The following is a 19,809-nucleotide window of genomic DNA, read 5'->3' on the forward strand; positions in this document are numbered from 1 at the left end:
CCCAGAGAAAGAAGAACAAGAAGAGCAGATTAAGCAACTATGGTTTTGTGATCCTGTGGAGCTGAACAGTTCTTCTGTTAGAAACTTGTTCTTCACCTCCTGTGCAGATCTCTGGAGTTGGAAGTAAGAATTGCGCACATCTCCTATTATATATATATATATATGAAATGGGGGTGATATATATCTGTATATCTCCATATATCTCAAATTTATGCAGTGAAAACATGGTCAATACATTAGAATTTTACATGAATTGTCAATTTCACTGAAGGAGGAAAATGTAATTTTCTAAATGTTAATTATATTTATTTAAAAACCTACTTATTAATTCTAAGTAGTTGTGATTAGTTAAATGGGGATAATTCAATTTTAAAAATCAGTAATCAAACCTCTTACAAATTAAATTTAAATATTTAAATGTAATATCCATGGAGATAGATTATGTTGGGAAGACATTATAAACCTATATTTTGGGAAAAAAAGAAAGAAAGAACATTGAGTAAATTCCTTTATTCAACAAGCACGGTAAAATAATGAACTCTAAAACATCCACTGACATCTTTTAAGTATCATGGTTCTTTATACTAGATGATCATAAACTTGCTTCCAAACACATAAAGTGTTTTGAATAAAGATTATATCTAAGAGTTGCCTCACCAGGAAAATTCACATTATAACATCTTAAGTAATATTGATTGGTACTCAAGTTCCATGAAGCACACTCAGAGGCCCTCTCTAAGTTGACAGACTACAGTGAAGTGCTTCCCCAAGCTCTATCTCTCTGAAAGATATAGACTAAGGTATACATTTTTGATGCAAAAATTGTTTAAAAACAAGACTGTAGAAAATCGTGTAAAGGGGGAAAAAAAAAGTAACAAGGAAATATCAATCACCCACATTTCCTGGCTCCTGGAAAAGAGGTTTCCTTGCCATTACCCATCCACAAGAACAATGCAAGGACACATCATGGAAGACTGTGTGTGGGTGAAACTCAGTGGCAAGTGGGTTATACCTTCCTACACAGAAGTTCAGCATCTCCCAGATTTGGGGGAGCCATGCAGGCAGGAAGGTCTCTGCAGTAATGCAAAACAGAATGAAAAGATAACCATGACTCAAGATGGGAAGAAAAATACAGGTGAGACCACATTCTGGGCACCAGATATGCACTCCATGTCTTCAGCAATGTGGTGCTCCGCTCCTGGTGAGGTCAGGGAATCCTAGGATCAGAGAAGAGGAGTGGGTCTCCATTCCTGTTCTGATGTGGGCCCTACCAGTGGTGATAATACGCACATACAGATCTACTTTGGAGCTTTGTCATCAGAGATATAGAAAGGAAGGAACCCCCGTGGAGGTGACTATCCCGAATCAAGGAGGCATATCAAATGAGGGCATCATCTATATGCAAAAAGAAATTGGCTGGGAGAGAAGCTGGTAGGCCAAGCCACTGAAGAATGCAGTCTTCTGAACAACAGAAACCAGGACCACTGGGAACCACCAGCGACCAATGACTCTAAAGGGGTGAAAGAGATGATATGGGCTAATTAGCATTATAGTGTTTAGACTGGAAGACACTTGGGAGAGATACTGGAGAGAACTGAAAAAAATAGCTCTTCACTAGTTTGAAGCTACTGATACATTTTTCCATTTATTGAATAAGGTCCACCCAATGTTATGGAGCGTAATCCCCTTTACTTAAAGTCTAATTGTAGATGTTAACCACAAGTACAATGTACTGTCACATTGAAACCTAGATAATCATGTTTAAGGTGTTGGTTTTTGTTTGTTTTAAAGAGAGAGAGACAGCATGAACGGGAAGGGGTAAAGAGAATTTTAAGCAGGCTCATGCTCATGCCTGGTGCTCAGCCTGAGTCCTACACAGGGCTTGATTTTACAACCTTGAGATCATGACCTGAGCCAAAATCAAGAGTTAGAGCTTAACCGACTGAGCCACCATGGCTTAGACAAGTTGATAAAAAATTATGAGAGAGGGGTTCCTAAAATTCCCTCAGGTTTGATAATTCATTGGAGTGACTCACAGAACTTGCTAACAATATTAGATCAGATGTCTTCATTATGCTTTGTAACTTACACTAACTATCCTGTATATAGTTTATGAAAGATACTTGTTATTAATAAGTATTAATTTGGAAATAATGACACTAATTCTCAAAGTAAGTTGGATTTGTACTTCAATTCAGTTGAATTGTTATTGTATCTCCTGGGGTAAGTATGCCTCTCTTCGGAAGAACAATCTCTAGACTAGTGGAAAATAAGGTCATGGGAGTAGAAAGTAAAAAAAAAAAAGAGAGAGAGAGAGAAAGAGAGAAGAGGAGAATGAAAGAGAAGAAGAGAAAGAAAGAAAGAAAGAAAGAAAGAAAGAAAGAAAGAAAGAAAGAAAGAAAAAAAGGAAGTAAAGAAAGGAAGAAAATGGGTCATTAAGGGTAATAGTGAGGGGAGCCAGTCTCATTTCCATCCTTTGATTCCTGAACCTGTGAATCCTGAAGATAAAAGCACCATCTATTTGACACTGATTCAGAGCATAAATAGCTTCTGGAGAGATTCGACACAGCCTTACAAGGTACTGCCACCTAGCTGGCATTGCAATTGTATCTTCTAAAGGCCAGTCTACTCCTCTATCAAGGTGAATGGTCCATGATGATGGAAACACAGTAAGACTAGTGAGTTCCATAAGCTTTGGCTCTTTTCTGCCCTTCATTTGCTGTGAAGTGAGTCCTTTGGTTAGAAATAATGCTGTGTGGATTATCATAACCATGGATAAGGCATTCTGTAAGTACTCACGTGGTAGCTTTGACAGAAACCCTTCATGCAGGGAAAGTCAATCTATATCCATAGAAAGTGTGTATTTTAGTCAGATAAAAAGTGCTATCCCTTTCATGATGGAAACTGAGTATGCCCACCTTTATGACTTGGTGAATCAGATAGCAACAAGTACATGATGGGCAGAGCAGGATGGTGGTCCATGATTAAGCATTTAGTCTTTATTAAGGCTCAGACCCAGACCAAGAGCTTTTTCTAGAGAGGAAACAGTTTTCTGAGAGGAAGGCAGGCATTTGTTTCAAAATCCTCAAGGCCTACTCTATGATTCACCCCCAAAGCCTCCGAACAGAATCCCTATCTGTCACTGCCTCTTCAGGTCCTATTGGATTATCTAGGTCATAGAGCTCAACTGGAAGAGCAGGGCAAATGGGACCTGCTGCAGAGCCTTCTCTTGTTCTGGACATTACTCAAAACTAGCAGGTTTTGGGTCACTCAGTAAATAGATTAGTACATGCCATGGAAATTGTGCTTTCTCTTTAGTTGTAGGAAAGGCCAGGTGCAACAACTTATTCTCCACCTCAGAATAAGGTGGCTATCTTACCATGTCCTGCACCACTGGACCCCTAGAAATTTCACTGAGATGGAAGACCCATTGATTTTTTGTCAGAATTTTCTTCCATCCTCTGATATTCAAATGTTTTCCCAAGAAGTTTAGAATAATTGCTATTTCTGGCTCAGTAGGTCCCATCAACAATGCTGTCATTGTAAGGGAACAGAGTACGTCATATGGAAGAAAAAAGTTATCAGGTCCCTACTGACCAAATGATGACATAGGTTTAAGTCAAGTGTTTGAAGCCCTGATCTTATCCCTGTCTTTTCCCACTTGATCTAGCAGGGTTACAAACAACAAGCCAATTTCATAATATTCATAATTTTGACAAAAATATTTTAAGGTGTGAAATATACATTTACTCATAAACTTACCTTTTAATAAGTATTGATAAGGACTAGCTAATGGTGATATTTTGTTAATCTCTGTTGCTACATCCTGCCATAGACTTTTACTGGTGTCTTTATTACTGAAAACAGGATACGAAGATATTTTATTTTATTTTATTTTTTTCAAGATTTTAATTTATTTGACAGAGAGAGAAATCACAAATAGGGAGAGAGGCAGGCAAAGAGGTGGGGGAAGCAGGCTCCCCGCTGAGCAGAGACCCCCAATGTGGGGGCTTGATCCCAGGTCCCTGAGATCTTGACCTGAGCTGAAGGCAGTGGCTTAACCCACTGAGCCACCTAGGCACCCCAAAGAGATTTATTTTAAAGAATTGGCTCATGTGATTTTCTTCCTTTCTTTACTTTCTTTCTCTAAAAATCTTTGTCTAAAATCAGTAGAGAAGGCTGGTAGGCTAGAAACTCTGGCATGCTTTGAATCTCCATTCTTCAGGCAGAATTTCTTTTCTCTCCAAGAAACTTGGTTTTTCTCCTAAGCTTTCAACTTATTTATGAAGCCCACTGATGTTATTTAAGGTAATGTGCTTATTTAAAGTCAATTTATCATGGATAGGAACCACAGCTACAAAATACCTTCACAGCAAAACTTAAATCAGTGTTTGATTAAATAACTGGATATTATAGTCTAGCCGTATTGACACATACAACTAAAAATTAACCATCACAAGGAGTTCCTAAATCTGCCTCAACTTTGATCATTCACTAGAAAGACTCACATAACTGACTTAAAGCTATTCTGCTTACAGGTACCATTTATTATGGGGAAAAGACACAGATTAAAGACAGTCAAGGGAAGAAGCACATTGGAATCTGGGGAAGAGTTACATATCGAACTTCCATTATCCTCTCCCTATGGAGTCAGGATGCATTGATTTCCTGGTGTCATTGGGAAACTACACAGTGTTTCTCACATGGTAGCTCTTCTGAACCTCAGTGGTCAGAGATTTTATTGGGGCTCCACTCAGTAAGTTTAATTTGATTACCCACATGGTTGATTTCAGTCTCCACGTCCTCTGATACAATGTGACACAAATCATGTTAATGGTGATTTTTGGTGTGGCTTTCCCCCACCCTAAACCACGTTATTACTCTCTGGCTAGCCCAAGGCTATGACACAAAGATTGTCTTCAAAGGAAGTGGTGGGGGAGGGGGTAGGCAAAGGCCAGACACTTTTTGTGAGAGGTTAAATTTTTACTGCATATTAGGTGTAAGATTTTCTAGTGTTATTTTGGTTGTTGCTTTAGGGTAACAATAATATGCATCTTTAATTCATCACAGTCAATATTCAAGTGATGATCTACCACTTGACATACAATATAACATCATAATAATATTTAGGCTTTTATATTAGGATTGTCATACCAACTACTTGGTAAGTATTAGACACATTTCCCACATTCCCCACATAGATATCATGGTTAGTGCTCTCACTTGTTTGTATAGATCCAGATTTCTACCTGCTGTGATTCCCCTTCTGCCTGGAAGACTTCTATTAATATATTATGTTTTGTGTTTCCTTGTTTGTTTATTCCAATTCTTCTAGTTATAAATTCTTTTAACTTTCATGTGTCTGAAAAAACATTTTTCTTCTCTATGAGACATATTTTTCTCTGGTACAAAATTCTGGATTGACCCTATTATTATTTATTTATTTGGCTTTTTGTTTTTGTTTTCTTTTTTTCTTTCTTTTAATAGTGTAATATCCTTTGCAATATTTCTCAAGAGAAATACGTTGTCATGTGTATCTTTGTATCATCACTAATCTGTAGGTAATATGTCTTTTTTAAATTTTTCTGTCAGCTTTTAATATTTGCTATCATAACTTTAGAGCAATTTTTCTATTATGCTTTGGTATAGTTTTCTTTATGTTTCTTGCCTTTTTGTTTGTTTGTTTTTTGAGATTCTTAGATATGACCATTCACAATTTTCTCCAAATTTGGAAATCTTGTGACTATTATTTCTTTAAATATATTTCTGCCTACCTATCGCCTTCTGGGAATCTAATTACACCAATATTTAGGGGGCATGAAGTCCCATACCTTACTGATTAAATTATTTTTTTCTCTCCGTGTTTTATTGCTGGTAGTTTTTATTGTTATAATTTCAAATTCACTAATGTTTACTTTTGCAATGCCTAATCTGTTTTAATTTCATCTAGTGCATTTTTTTTTTTTGTCTCAGACAATGTAATTGTCCCTCTCTATATCCATGGTGGGTCTTTAATCTTTCATGACCTTGAAATACATTCAGAACAAATGGGATATGAGTATAATAACTGCTCCATTGTCTATACCTGCTAATTCTAGTATTTTTTTTAACCAGTTATTAGCTAATTTAAATTGTTTTTATTTTTCTTCATGTTAAGAATTGTATTTTCCTGTCTGGTAATCTTTAATTGGATGTCAGATGTTGTGAATTTTAACTTGTTTGGTGCTATATATTTCTTTAGTTTTTTTTTTTTTTGCTTGTTTGTTTTTTAACCATATATGTATTATTGTTTCAGGGGTACAGGTCTGTGACTCATCAGTGTTACATAATTCACAGTGCTCACTACTACACATACCCTCCCCAGTGTCCAACACCCAGCCACCCCATCTCTCAAGCCCCCTACAGCCCAGCAACCCTGTTTGTTTCCTATGATTAAAAGTCTCCTGTGGTTTGTCTCCCTCTCTGGTTTTGTCTTGTTTTATTTTTCTCTCCTTTCCATTCCTCTCTCTTGTTTCTTAAATTCTTCTTATCAGTGAGATCATATGATAATTGTCTTTCTCTGATTGACTTATTTCACTTAGTATAATACCCTCTAGTTCCACCCACATCATTGCAAATGGCAAGAATTTATTTTTTTTAAGATTTTTATTTATTTATTTGACAGACAGAAATCACAAGTAGGCAGAGACAGGCAGAGAGAGAGGAAGGGCAGCAGGCTCCCTGCTGAGCAGAGATCCTGACGTGGGGCTCGATTCCAGGACCCTGAGATCATGACCCGAGCCGAAGGCAGAGGCTTTAACCCACTGAGCCACCCAGGCACCCCAAGATTTCATTATATGTATTTCATTATATATATTCCATATATTCTTATATATTTCATATATAAGATTTCATTATATATATTTTATCCATTCATCTGTCAATGGATATCTAGGCTTTTTCCATATTTGGCTATTGTGGGTGTATGTGTCCCACTATAAACATTGGGGTGTATGTGTCCCTTCTGATCAATGCATTTGAATATTTGGGGTAAATAGCCAGTAGCGCAATTGCTGGGTCATAGGGTAGCTCTATTTTCAACTTTTTGAAGAACCTCCATGCTGTTTTCCAGAGTGGCTGCACCAGTTTGCATTCTTCCAACAGTGTAGGAGGGTTCCCCTTTCTCCGCATCCTCGCCAGCATCTGTCATTCCTTGACTTGTTAAATTTAGGCATTCTGACTGGTGTGAGGTGGTATCTCACTGTGGTTTTTGATTTGTATTTCCCTGATACTGTGTGATATTGAGCACTTTTTTTTATGTGTCTCTTCACTATTTGGATGTCTTCTTTGCAAAAATGTCTGTTCATGTCTTCTGCCCATTTCTTAATTGGATTTTTTGTTCTTTGGGTATTGAGTTCAATAAGTTTTTTATATATTTTGGATACTAGCCTTTTATCTGATATGTCATTTGCAAATATCTTTTCCCATTCTGTTGGTTGTCCTTCTGTTTCATTGACTATTTCCTTTGATGTGCAAAAGCTTTTAATCTTGATAAAGTCCCAATAGTTCATTTTTGCCCTTGCTTCCCTTGCCTTTGGTGATGTTTCTAAGAAGAAGTTGCTATGGCTGAGGTCAAAAAAGTTGCTGCCTGTGTTCTCCTCAAGGATTTTGATGGATTCCTTTCTCACATTGAGGTCTTTCATCCATTGGGAGTTTATTTTTGTGTGTGGAGTAAGGAAATGTTCCAGTGTCATTCCTCTGCATGTCCAGTCCAATTTTCCCAACACCATTTGCTGAAGAGACTGTCTTTTCTCCATTGGACATTCCTTCTGGATTTTACATGTATTTATAAGACTTCTTTTCTTATAAACTTTCCATTAATGTTCCATTTAATTTCTTATTTCCTTGAATTTTAATCAAAGGTTACTGTTTATAGCATTTTAATTTCATGTGTCTTACTGATATTTCTTAGTTATCTAACATATGATTGATTTCATGTCCATTTAAAAAAGAAAAATAAATAAAAAGAAAAAAAATGTTCATTTTATTAGGAATTATATAAGAATGCACAATGAGGGAGAGAATCCATAAATATCAGGAAGGTTAGGGAGATATGGAGTGGTATATACAAATTAGTCAGAAAATCTCCCTGTTTTCTTAATATTTAAACAGAAGCTTGAAGAAGCGTGAGAGCAAGCTAAGGGTTATTTGTGAGGAGAAGCATAAGGAAGAGGATGAGAAAGTTCTTGAATCGGGATTGTTCTATTTTGAGAAACAGCAGAGTCTATTGCAGCCATTGAAATGAATAATGAGGGAAAGTGGTAAGAGATGAAATTGGAGAGGTAGCAAAGAAACTATTACAAATTAGGATATATGTTGCCACAAAGAGAACAAAAAATAGACTGACTCACCCACAGGGAACATTTATTTTTTTTTGCACACAACAGTTCAAACACAGGCAGGTGTTTCAGATGGGTAAGCAACACTTAATCACAGGTTCATACAATACCCAGTTTCCTTCTATCATGTTGTTTCATTATTTTTTAAAGTCTTGCTCTCATTTCATGATCAAAGCAGGGTCATCAGCACCAAGTCTGTATTCCAAGGTTCCAGCATATAGAAAAGTGAGAAAGAAAAGAAGTGGAAAGCCAGAAATTACCTTTTAAAGTCCATGAGCTGATATTTCACACATTGCGTTCTTTTGTGCAGCATGACTAAAACTTCACCACATAGCGATCCCAGCTGCATAGGAATCTGAGAAACACGATACCAGATGGGATTTTCATGTGCCCAATAAGACCCTTGGAAATCACGGCAAGCGGATCTTGGACATCTGACAGAGGGCCAGATAATTTTGATCTTTGTAGGTCCTTGGAAGAATGTTGTCTTCAACACTGAGTGAGGTCAGAAACCATTAGATTTCACTAAAGGAGTAGTATTGTCTATTATTTAAGATTCCTCTCCAGTTAATCATTTTGTCCTGGTGCTCAAATAACACTGATTTATTTGTGAGACTTCATTTTATATACAAAATATGATTTCATATAAGCAGTTCTTCTGGAATACTTTTTCTGCCCACCAACCTGCCATTGATTGAGCAGCTTCCAGTTTTAATTACTGTAATTCCAGGCAGTGTAACATACTAGGTAATACATTGAGTTCTGGTGCAGGTTATCTGTGTTTATATCCTAGATAAGTTAATTTATATTGTGAGACTTCTCCAATCTTCAATTTCTTTATCTGCCTCAAAGGTTTTTGTAAAGAATAAATGCGTTAATTAGTACTTAAGTAGCTTCTGGCATATCTTACACCCTCTAAAACTAGTAGAAGTTAATTTTCTTATGTTAGCATATTTTAATCTGGTCAACTTATTTTTCTTTTAGAGTTGGATTTTAGCATTTTTCACATTCTTCTTCTTAAGACTTCTATTGTATTATTTAAAATTCAATATATTTTCTTAAATTTTTATTGTAATTAGTTTCACTGTTCCAATATTCAGGCAAAGACAAACATTCAGGCACAAGATACTTTCTTTTTTTTAAAAAAATATATTTCTTATCATAACATTTACTAGTTTTTATCCTGTACTTTCTACATATTTCTTGCTAGGTTTTTCAACTTTTTTTTTACTGTTTTCTTTTTAATTGTTTATTCTGTATGTCCTCCTAAAAATTATATGCAACATCATATTTGTATGTTCTTACGTGAATGGTATATGTTTATATACAATTTCCGGTAAAGGCTTCATGGCTTTTATGGACTTACAAAGCAAACCTCAAATCCATGAATATTTTATTTCAAATATTTTATGTTATAATTTCCCACATATAACCTCATAATGGACTGTGTTTTACAATAAAAATAGCCCTGTGTTCTCCTTGATGCTATTGCCTTGAATTCAATTTAGCCTGAAAACAAATAAATCAAGCAAGCAACAAAGCAACAAAATCTCTGATATGATTTTTGTGTGCTTGATAAAGTGTGCTATATCAAAATGCAGGAATTCCACATTCATATATAATCCAGGTGCTGAATTTTTAAGACAAAACCATTTTCCTTTCTTATCTCCTCAATAAAAGTGAAGGACGTGCCATAAACTTGAAAACGACAGCATTAGTTAATGTATCTTTTTTTTTTCTTAGATTTAGCATTGAATATTTCTGAAATTATGCTTACATTGCTGTTTAGACTTAAACTTTAGTCTCATGCGTTTGTTCAGTTTCTCACAGTGTTTGCATCCCTAGGATACTTATCTTTCTTTATGGCTACATTTCAGTCTCAATTGATTGATAGTTACTGATTGTTCCCTAGGGAATGGAAGGTTGCCCCAAGACAGAATGGTGCTCCTGCGTTCAACCCTTGCACCACATCATTTTAGACCGTCAGTTTGTTCTCTGATTGACTCAGTGACTAGGCAACATAGCCACAATTGACCTCAACACCCTGCACAGTTTCAATAATGGATGTAATGCTCTTCTCAAGAATGATTTTCATGATTACACAACATCATTCTAATTAAAAATATATTTTTTCTATTACAAAATGTATCCCCATAGCATAGCAATATGCAGAGCTCAAAATAAATGATTCATAAATGCAAAGCTTTCATTTTGCCATCCATTCTTGGGGTCAGCTACAATTTATGTTCGATAAAATCAAAATGCATATCCGGTAATTATTTCCCAAGATAGTTAAGTTAATCTGTACAAACTCCATTGTTTCTTGTTTTCTGCAAATGTGTAACTGTTTTGGAGGAACACTTCAATCTTTTATTATTTCTAAGGAATCTGAAATCAAGCACAGAAGACGAGATTCCAAGACTTCTTGGCTGAACTCTTCCAGCTTGTTTGTTTGTTTTCATACAAGTCTAGTCAAGGAGTGTGAGTGAGTGGTCCTTGTGCATACTTGATGGTGTAACTGCACCAGGGTTGTGGACTGCTTGGAGGGCACTGGGAGGAGGGTGCTCACCCTACCAGTAACACACTTGGTACATTTCACTCTTAACTTTTCCATACAGGGTTAGAAGGCACTTACTGGGTATGCAAAGGGTAAAAAGGGTAAAAAGGGTAAAAGGGTTGAAAGACCCGCGGATCCCCTTACCCAAGAATCCAACACTGCCACTGGATGCAAACAGCAAGAGGTTTATTGGGGCGCAGGTACCGGCGGGTAGTCGGCAGCTCCAGCTAACCGAGCACCCTGACCGAGGGGAAAGCGGGGTTTATATAGACAGGTACAAACAAGTTTTGGGTGGGGACGGCGCTGATTGATTGATCCTTTGAACAGGCATACTTGGCGTCAGTGGATTGGGTCAGGGGACCCCGCCCGAAAAAGCAGACAAAGCAATCTTACAGAAGCAGAACTGGCCCGTTAGCCCATGCATGTGAAAAAAACACTACCAGGATATTGAAGGCCTGGTTACTTATTAAGTAAAGACAATTTGGAGCTTCCTGGTGGAATGTCACACTCCTGCCATCAAGCATCCTTGTTAATGAGATTTAGGTTTAGAAGAAATTCAACTTTATTTACTTTTCTTTCTACCTCCGCCCCCTTCCGTTTTCATGGAGAGGAGGGTGACATTAGGGCTTGAGGAACTGAGTTCTGTGTCCCTGGAAATTGGGCTATTGATAAGGTAACTTCTTTGTTGTAAATCTCAAGGACTTCTGTAAACCAAGGGAGACTCCTGTCTTGCAGGACTGTGATCTCTGCAAGCTAACTATTTATTGTTTTATGGCAGTCAGGGGTGCCTGAGGAATGTCACACACATCACCAAGGGGAGCGGGTGGAGAGGGGGTGCAAGGCATCAGCCCCTTCTCCATCCTCAGCCAGCCTCCTGCTCCCTCATCATTTCCCCCTGAACAATTTTGACCCTTAAATCTTTAAGGTGGTTGAAGGTGGAAGGTCTCATCTTCTGTAACTTCTTCGTGCTGAATAGGGGCGTAGAGCTGTCCCTACCTACTCAGGTCAACATTGATCAGGGTAGGAATGTATAAGGGAGTTACGAAAGGTGGAGGCAGCTGAATCCGGCGCTGACAGTGAAGAGGCGTCCTCGTGTGCGATAAGGATCGTCTGTCGTGGTGTAGTCATTGTAGCAATGGAGTCTCGGCACCAAGTAGAGAAACATGGAACAAAGCAACATATCAAGGTTAATAGGGCGATAAGAATGAGAAGCCCGAAAAGGAGATTTGGCCATAGTCCTCCTCCAAACCAGGAACTTAACCATTCGCTGAGAGAGAGAAGGATCTTGTAGGGCCTTAGTTTGGGTATTCATATCCTTTATTAGTCCTGTGATAGTCTGGGATGTACACACAACATTCTGTCTTGATAATTGCACATGTGCCACCCTGGGCTGCTGTCAGGACATCTAAAGCCATCCTATTTATCTCTTAAGGGAGGGGACTCTCCAGGGCAGGGGTCTTTCAGGGTAAAAGATTCAGAATTGAGAAAGGTTTTGTTCTGTGTAGGTTTTCATGCAATCAAGCAAATCAGCCAAGTGCCAAGTGCCTCCTTGATGCTGCACGAAGACCCCATGATGCTATGTCCCCAAAAGGACATTGTTCTCTGAGAGAGGTTTTGCTTGTCTGCTCTGTCAAATCTGAACACTAAATTTTGGCAGGGAATCTCAGTAGAGCCAGCCTTTTTTCTGGCCTCTTAATAAGTAGAGGTATCTGTTTCTTCCTTAGGAATATCATAAATAAAATACAAAAGCAAATAGTTGAGAATAAATAAGACCATTTAATATTGGTAATACTAGTGCAAATCAAAGCATAGTTAACTGTCATGGATGAGAAAAGGTTCAGTTTTTGCCTATTGATAATTAAAATGGTTTGGATGTTTAAGCTTAAAAATGAGACTAAATATATGGACACGTAATTATAATGTGTGATTCCTGAATGAAGCCCACCCTGTACAAGCACTTTACTACATTCTTCATAAATAAAAATCAATTTGTAAATTATCAGTAGTATACATTCCAACTCATCTAGCTATAATTACAGTGTTATTGTGCGGTTAGTTTCTAAATTTGCCTCAGCAAGTAATTAGAAACAAGTTTGGAAGCATAAAGTCATTGTCCAATTTGTACTCTGATCATCTCTGATCATGTAATTCTATAGGCTGTTGCCCACTCTGCTCCTTAATAAACCCAAGAAAGCTATTTCATTTTATCTTTTCTTTAAGTCAGATTAAATCACTTTCTAATGAAACAGACATTGAATCTTCTTTTCTAATGATAAACAATCTTTAAGATTGTTCTATTCGTATCATAATCTCATATTAATGGTAGCACATTTCATAAAGACCTTCTCTTTTTTTAAGATGTTATTTATTTATTTGACAGAGAGAGATCACAAGGAGGCAGAGAGGCAGGAGGTTGGGGATGGGGGGACGCAGTCTCCCTGATGAGCAGAGAGCCCAATGCAAGGCTTTATCCCAGGACCCTGAAATCATGACCTGAGCCTGAAGGCAGAGGCTTAACCCGCTGAGCCACCCAGGTGCTCCATAAAGACTTTCTTTAAATCAGTAATGTTCATTAGACAGAAACATTATTCTATCCCACAATGGAAAAAGTCAAATGGGACATACTTTTTATAATAATTTAATAGCAAATTTGGGTCTTTCTTTTATATGAAAAAAGACACTTTTCAGCATTCTTAAAAAAAAATGTTGAATTGAGAAAATATTATTTGAAACATTTAGCAATACATCCATTAGCATTATGTTAGTATATTTATTCCAAGCTATAAATTTTCGATTAATTCAATTAGAGTGAGTTTCATGTTTCATAGCCTATATTTCACTGTGAAGTTAGATGCTATTTTACCTTCCTCCTCAAGCATTAGTAATAAAACAAAAATGTGCCAATCATGTTACTTTAAGGCAAGTGATTTTAAATATACATATGTTTAAACTTGCTCACTTAATAAATAATTTATTTTAAATTTCTTAGACCCATGCCTCATATCAATTGTAAATATGTTTGTGGCAAGAGAAAATAACATTAAATAAGGTTCAAGCTATTCTGCAATGGTACACAGTACATTAAATATTAGGTATACTTTTCATATTATATAATATTATTATGGAAGTTTTGAACCATGGAATAGAGAATGAAATAAACAAGAGAGGCAAAATAATGGGAAAAACCTAATTCACACATAGATCATTTAATTGGACAGCTTAAAGAAAAATATACTGGGAAAACCTCTTACATCTCTCATGCTTTCATAATGAGATTTTTTTAATGAAAAAATGAAGACTTTTATAGGAAAGGTGTTAGTATGAATATTTTTAAGAGTAATCAGTATCTACTATAATAAATATGATATATTTTTACAACAAATGCCCCTGAAATATTTGTATATGTGTTTATACACTGGGCCACAAATCAAATGTCATAAAGTGCAGATAACTTTCTTTGGGAATAATGAAAGCAATAATATAGATAAGAACTGCTAATGGTACCACCATTTATTAAGTACTAAATAAGTGTCAAGCATTGTATAAAGTAAGGAATGTAAAAGAGTTCATTACCCAACTGTCAGAGCTTGAAGCAGATGCATCATTCAAGGTTCATATTTGTCACTGAAATAATAATGCATTTTAACGAGTCTGAGCAAAATTATTCCAACAGATTGGAAATTAACAAAACATGCATCTGAATAATTATACTTGAGAAGCTTTAAATTTTATCTACAGAATACCTAAAATGTAACAGCAATAAGAATATTACCCATTAGCACCTATGAAACATAAACAAGTATGTGATAACATATTTTTAAAAACTCTGACTTAAATAATTTCATTTCACAAATCAAAAATTAGAAATAATGGATAAATAATGTTAAAGCTTAGTAAAATAACGACAATGAAGATTTGAAAAAAAGCAGAATTTCAGACCTTAGTTTAAAATATAGACTGCTTTCTTATGGACATTGGGGAGGGTATGTGCTTTGGTGAGTGCTGTGAAGTGTGTAAACCTGGTGATTCACAGACCTGTACCCCTGGGGATAAAAATATATGTTTATAAAAAATAAAAAATTAAAAAAATATATAGACTGCTTCCAAAAAATAAAATAAAATATAGACAACTTCCTGGAGAACTAGTAGATTAAAAATAAAGATATAAAGCAGAAATATTTATTTAAGGAAAAGAAGGATGCAGTTGAAGGGAAAAACCTGTTTTATTTTGCTTTTATACTGAGGACAGTGCATAATGTTATAGGTACATGTTAATCATTTTGAAACTATGAACACAAATAAATTGTTCTAATTCTTTTAATGACAAAAATTGCCTGAAAATTTTTAAAATCCAAACTATACAATGTGACAGGAAAAAAAAATTAAAATTGTTCCCAAATTACCTTCATAGAAACTCTAATTCAAAATGGCTCTATTTATAAATTCTTTCTAACCTCCCTATAACAAAGTTTCTTAGAAATTATATGTTATTGAATATAGAAAATGCCATTTGATAAATCCAGAAAAGCTCTGATACTAAAACAAATATAAAACAACAGGAGTAGAGATTCATTTTACATGTGACCATAAGTGCACATTTTTGTTGTTGTTGTTGTTTTATTATTAGCTATTCTGTTCCAACAATAAATCACCAAGGCAGATATTCTCTATCAGTGTGTCAAACCATTAGTGTGGTGACCAGACAGAAAGCTTATAGGGTCCTTGCTGTTTAGGGCTAGGTCAGGGACCAGCCCTACCCACCACAGTTCAGCCCTAAAACACTGTCATAACCACAGCTTGCAGAGGCACATGTACCACATAGCAGGAAGTAGGTATAGAAAAATAGATTTGCCTTCAACTAGTTGATCTGACACAATGTAGCAATGTAGTGTAACAATGAAAAGTGAAGAAACTTATTCACTAGGTAGATTGTCCTGTTGATTGTTCTATTGAATTATCTATGCAATGATCAAGGTGACTCCCAACTGTGTGTATTGTGCTTGAATCATATAAAACTGCTGTAAACAAATAAACATCGTCTCAGGATGAGCTGAGACCCTCCGATTCCATTCTTTGTGTTTCTTTCTTTCTCATCCACACCCCTGAACTCAGATTGGTTCCTTGATACATTAGACTAGTGAAGGAAAGATTAAAATGAACATAGTGATAATTATAAAAGAGCTACTTGATAAAATTCAAAATCTGCCTATGATGTTAGGCAAATATTCTTAGAAAGTGAAAAAAGTATTGATCTATAAATCCAATGCTATCCCAATAAAATATCAGTCTTCTTTATGAAACTTAAGAAACTAATTCTAAAATTTATTTGTAAAAAAGAAAAATAATAAGAATGTCCACACGCTGTTGTATTGTAAGTGTTGAATCACAAAATTCTATACCTGAAACTAATATTACACTGTATGTTAATTAACTGGAATTTAAATAAAAATTTGTAAAAAAAAAATCAAATTCTCTATAGTTAATAGATTATTTTTAGTTAGTAAATCACATGACATCAATGTCATACAATTTTCTGCAAATAAAATTTGCATATCCATAAAAAAAAATCCATACCCTATTTATGTTTTTATCTCAATTACTGCCTTAGCTCATGAGTTTTCATTTAATTTTTTTAACAAGAAACTATTTAAGGATATAAAATATTTGACCTGACAGATGTGATCTGGTTATAAGTCTTGAATATAAAATCCCCATGCTATTATGTTTGCAAGTCTCTATTTGCATTAGTAACAATTTAACTTCAGATGTACCACATTTCTCTTCAAATCACAAGGTAGTTTCAGTCTATACCATCTACTTTGTAGCTGGGTATTCTTATAAATTAATGGCCTTCAATCTCATTTGGACAATCAGCATGCCTGACAAAATTTGTATATGTCGCTGGACTAATTTCCATTCCTCTCCCACTGTTATAGCCAATTTTATTTCCATGGCATGTCTACTCCATATTTCATCATTTTAATATTTAAAGGGATGTGGCAGCTGTGTGATAGATTACTGGCCACAGGGTAGGAACACTTAGGCCTGCCTGGTGTATATACTTTTTAATGGCAACAAGCCTGAAGTAGCTTCTTTTAACCATGCTGCATTTCATTTGCTTTACCTAAAAATTGAATTTAAGAGTGCTGACATATGCCTTGCACATTAAGTAAACTACCAGTGAAGACTGAATGTTTGCTATTCTAGGACCAGAGTGGAGGCTACTTTTTAACTTTGTTTTTAAACATATTTCACTATTAGTGTCCATAATTTCTTTTAGAAATAAACATTTAAAACCATTCATCATTTAGGAAAAAAAAAAAAAAGTCACTCTGAGTCGGAAGTTTAAAGATGCCACAGGCAGCTCCCTATATTTGCCAGGAAACCAAAGAGCTTTTTTTCCACAGTTTCTCACTAATTCCTACTTTCCTGACTTTGCAGGACATTAGTTACTGTGTCAGGCAACCTAACTTTCTGACTAAATTTTCTCTCGTATTTATTTCTTTATGATCCCTGAATATGAACTCTTCAGATTTTAAATGTAAAATACTGGTCTGGGGCTCCTGGTTAGCTCAGCTGGTAAAGCATCTGCCTTCAGCATAGGTCATGATCCCAGTGTCCTGGGATCGAGCCCCACACTGAGCTCTCTGGTCAGCAGGGAGCCTGCTTCTCCCTCTCCCTCTGCCTGCTGCTCCCCTTGCTTGTGCTCTCTCAATCTCTGTCAAATAAATAAATACAATCTAAATAAATAAATAAAGGAAGACACTGGTCAAACGCAAATGATGGCTATATTAGTTTTCTCAGATTACTGCAATAAACTATAAGCTTGGTGGTTTAAAACAACAGAAATTTATTTTCTCATGGTTCTGTAGACAAAAGTCAGAACAAGGTGTGGGCAGCACACTCTATTCTCAAGACTCTAAGAGAAGCATTCTTTACCTCTCTCAGTTTTGTGACTCCAGATTTTCCAAGATTTGTGGCAACATGACCCTAATCTCTAACCCTCTCAGCACATGGTTCTCCTTCTGTGTCTAAACTTTCTTTCCTTATGACACATATCACTGAATTTAAAGCCACCCAAGTAATCCAAGATGATTTCATCTTGATATCTTTAAATTAAATGTGTCCATAAAGATCCTTTCCCCAAGCAAGGTTCTTGGTGGACCTCTTTTGGGAGCCATCATCCAATCTAACAGAACTGCTAAAGAACAAACAAACAAACAAACAAAAAAAAAAAACAAATATACAGAAAATATGTGCAGGGCTCTCTATACACTTCATAAAGCCCTTCCTCATCTTACTCATGTTATATGCTGTAGTAGAACTACAGAAGAAGGTAAAGAAAAGGAGAATATACATGATAAAACAGCAAGCAATGCTGTTTTCTTTGTTTCAGAACAAAACAAGCCTGTTTCAATGTGAGGTTGGACTTTATTAAGATAAAATGACACTAACGTTGCGTATGAGATATTGAACCACATGAGTCTGGTGAAAGAAAAAAAAAGGATTGTTTCTCATCCTTGGAGAATCTAAATCACCTTTTCTTTTCTCCTTCTACCATATCATATCATAGTAAATACTTAACTGTAAAAACTTTTCATAAGGTAAAAAACAAAACAAAATAAAAATGAGATGACTACTGTAAATCACTCTTGGACAGTTAATGATTTTTTATCAAATATAAACATAATATTTATAATCTATATATATAGTATTCATCAAATTCACAATATAATGAATTTCACAATTTATCCTAAAATCAAAAGTATTTGCTTTATAGAAACATTAAAATACCTTAATATTTGATCATAAAATCCATGGCCAGAGGCATAGGCAAGTTTCCAGAAGATCTTCATTCTAAGTAAATTATATTTATAGTTTGTGTAGGTGCATCAGGAAAAATTCCCATTTTGGGGGGATGAGGGAATCCAATTACTATAAAATCCAATCCATACATTTGCACAATTACATATTCATTGTCCAGTTATGGGCTATAAAAACCTTAAAAGTGGTGAGTGACATTTTCAACTCCCTTCATTCACAATAATCACCTCAAAGTCCCAGCCCTTCTACCCCTGAACCCTTCTGGTTACTTTTATACAATTCTAATGATAAGCAAATTATTGTTTCTGGAGTCCCTTCAGTATTGGATTAGACGTGGTTTGATTAATTTTTGAGATCTATTTTCTGCTCATTGATGCAGTGCTATCTCTTGGGGCCAGATGTACCTTTTCTACATGGTGGGGCTTCTAATTTTTTGCCCACATTCTTCCCGTTTCTAAGCTGAATATACCCAGATCCTTTATTATCCTATTTATTTCTAATCATATTCTAGGATTAATATTTTCTTTAAAGAGTAATATTGAAAACAGAGAACCAAACTCCAGGTATGGAGAATTGAAATTACTTATAAAATACTAAATTTGAGTTGTTTTATACATTTGCCAATGGGAATAGATATTTTTAGTAGCCATATTATTCTCTTGATTCATATTTTCTTTACTGCCAGTTACCTCTTCACACTTTCTTTCTGTAAGTTCTATTGTTAAATCAAGTGACCTCCCTATCCTGTTTTGTACAGTTAGTTTGATGTTCATCTATAGTTCCATTTACATTTTTTACTAAGTTTATTCTAATGTTGTAGTTCCTCGAGATTTTATGAGTTTTTCATTCAGTCACCTCAAACTTGAACGTTTTACAGATCTTTAAATAATGAACGTAACTGTTAGCCATACCAAGTAGGTATTCATCCAGTTCATTAAAACAACAACAACAACAACAACAACAACAACCAACAACGATGTTTAAGCAGGTTGAAATCAAAGTTCTCTTTTAGGACAAAATTAATGAGTAACTGTTAACATAAGCATTTAA

Source organism: Mustela erminea, chromosome 11 (genome assembly GCF_009829155.1).
Source record: "Mustela erminea isolate mMusErm1 chromosome 11, mMusErm1.Pri, whole genome shotgun sequence".
Lineage (NCBI taxonomy): Eukaryota > Metazoa > Chordata > Mammalia > Carnivora > Mustelidae > Mustela > Mustela erminea.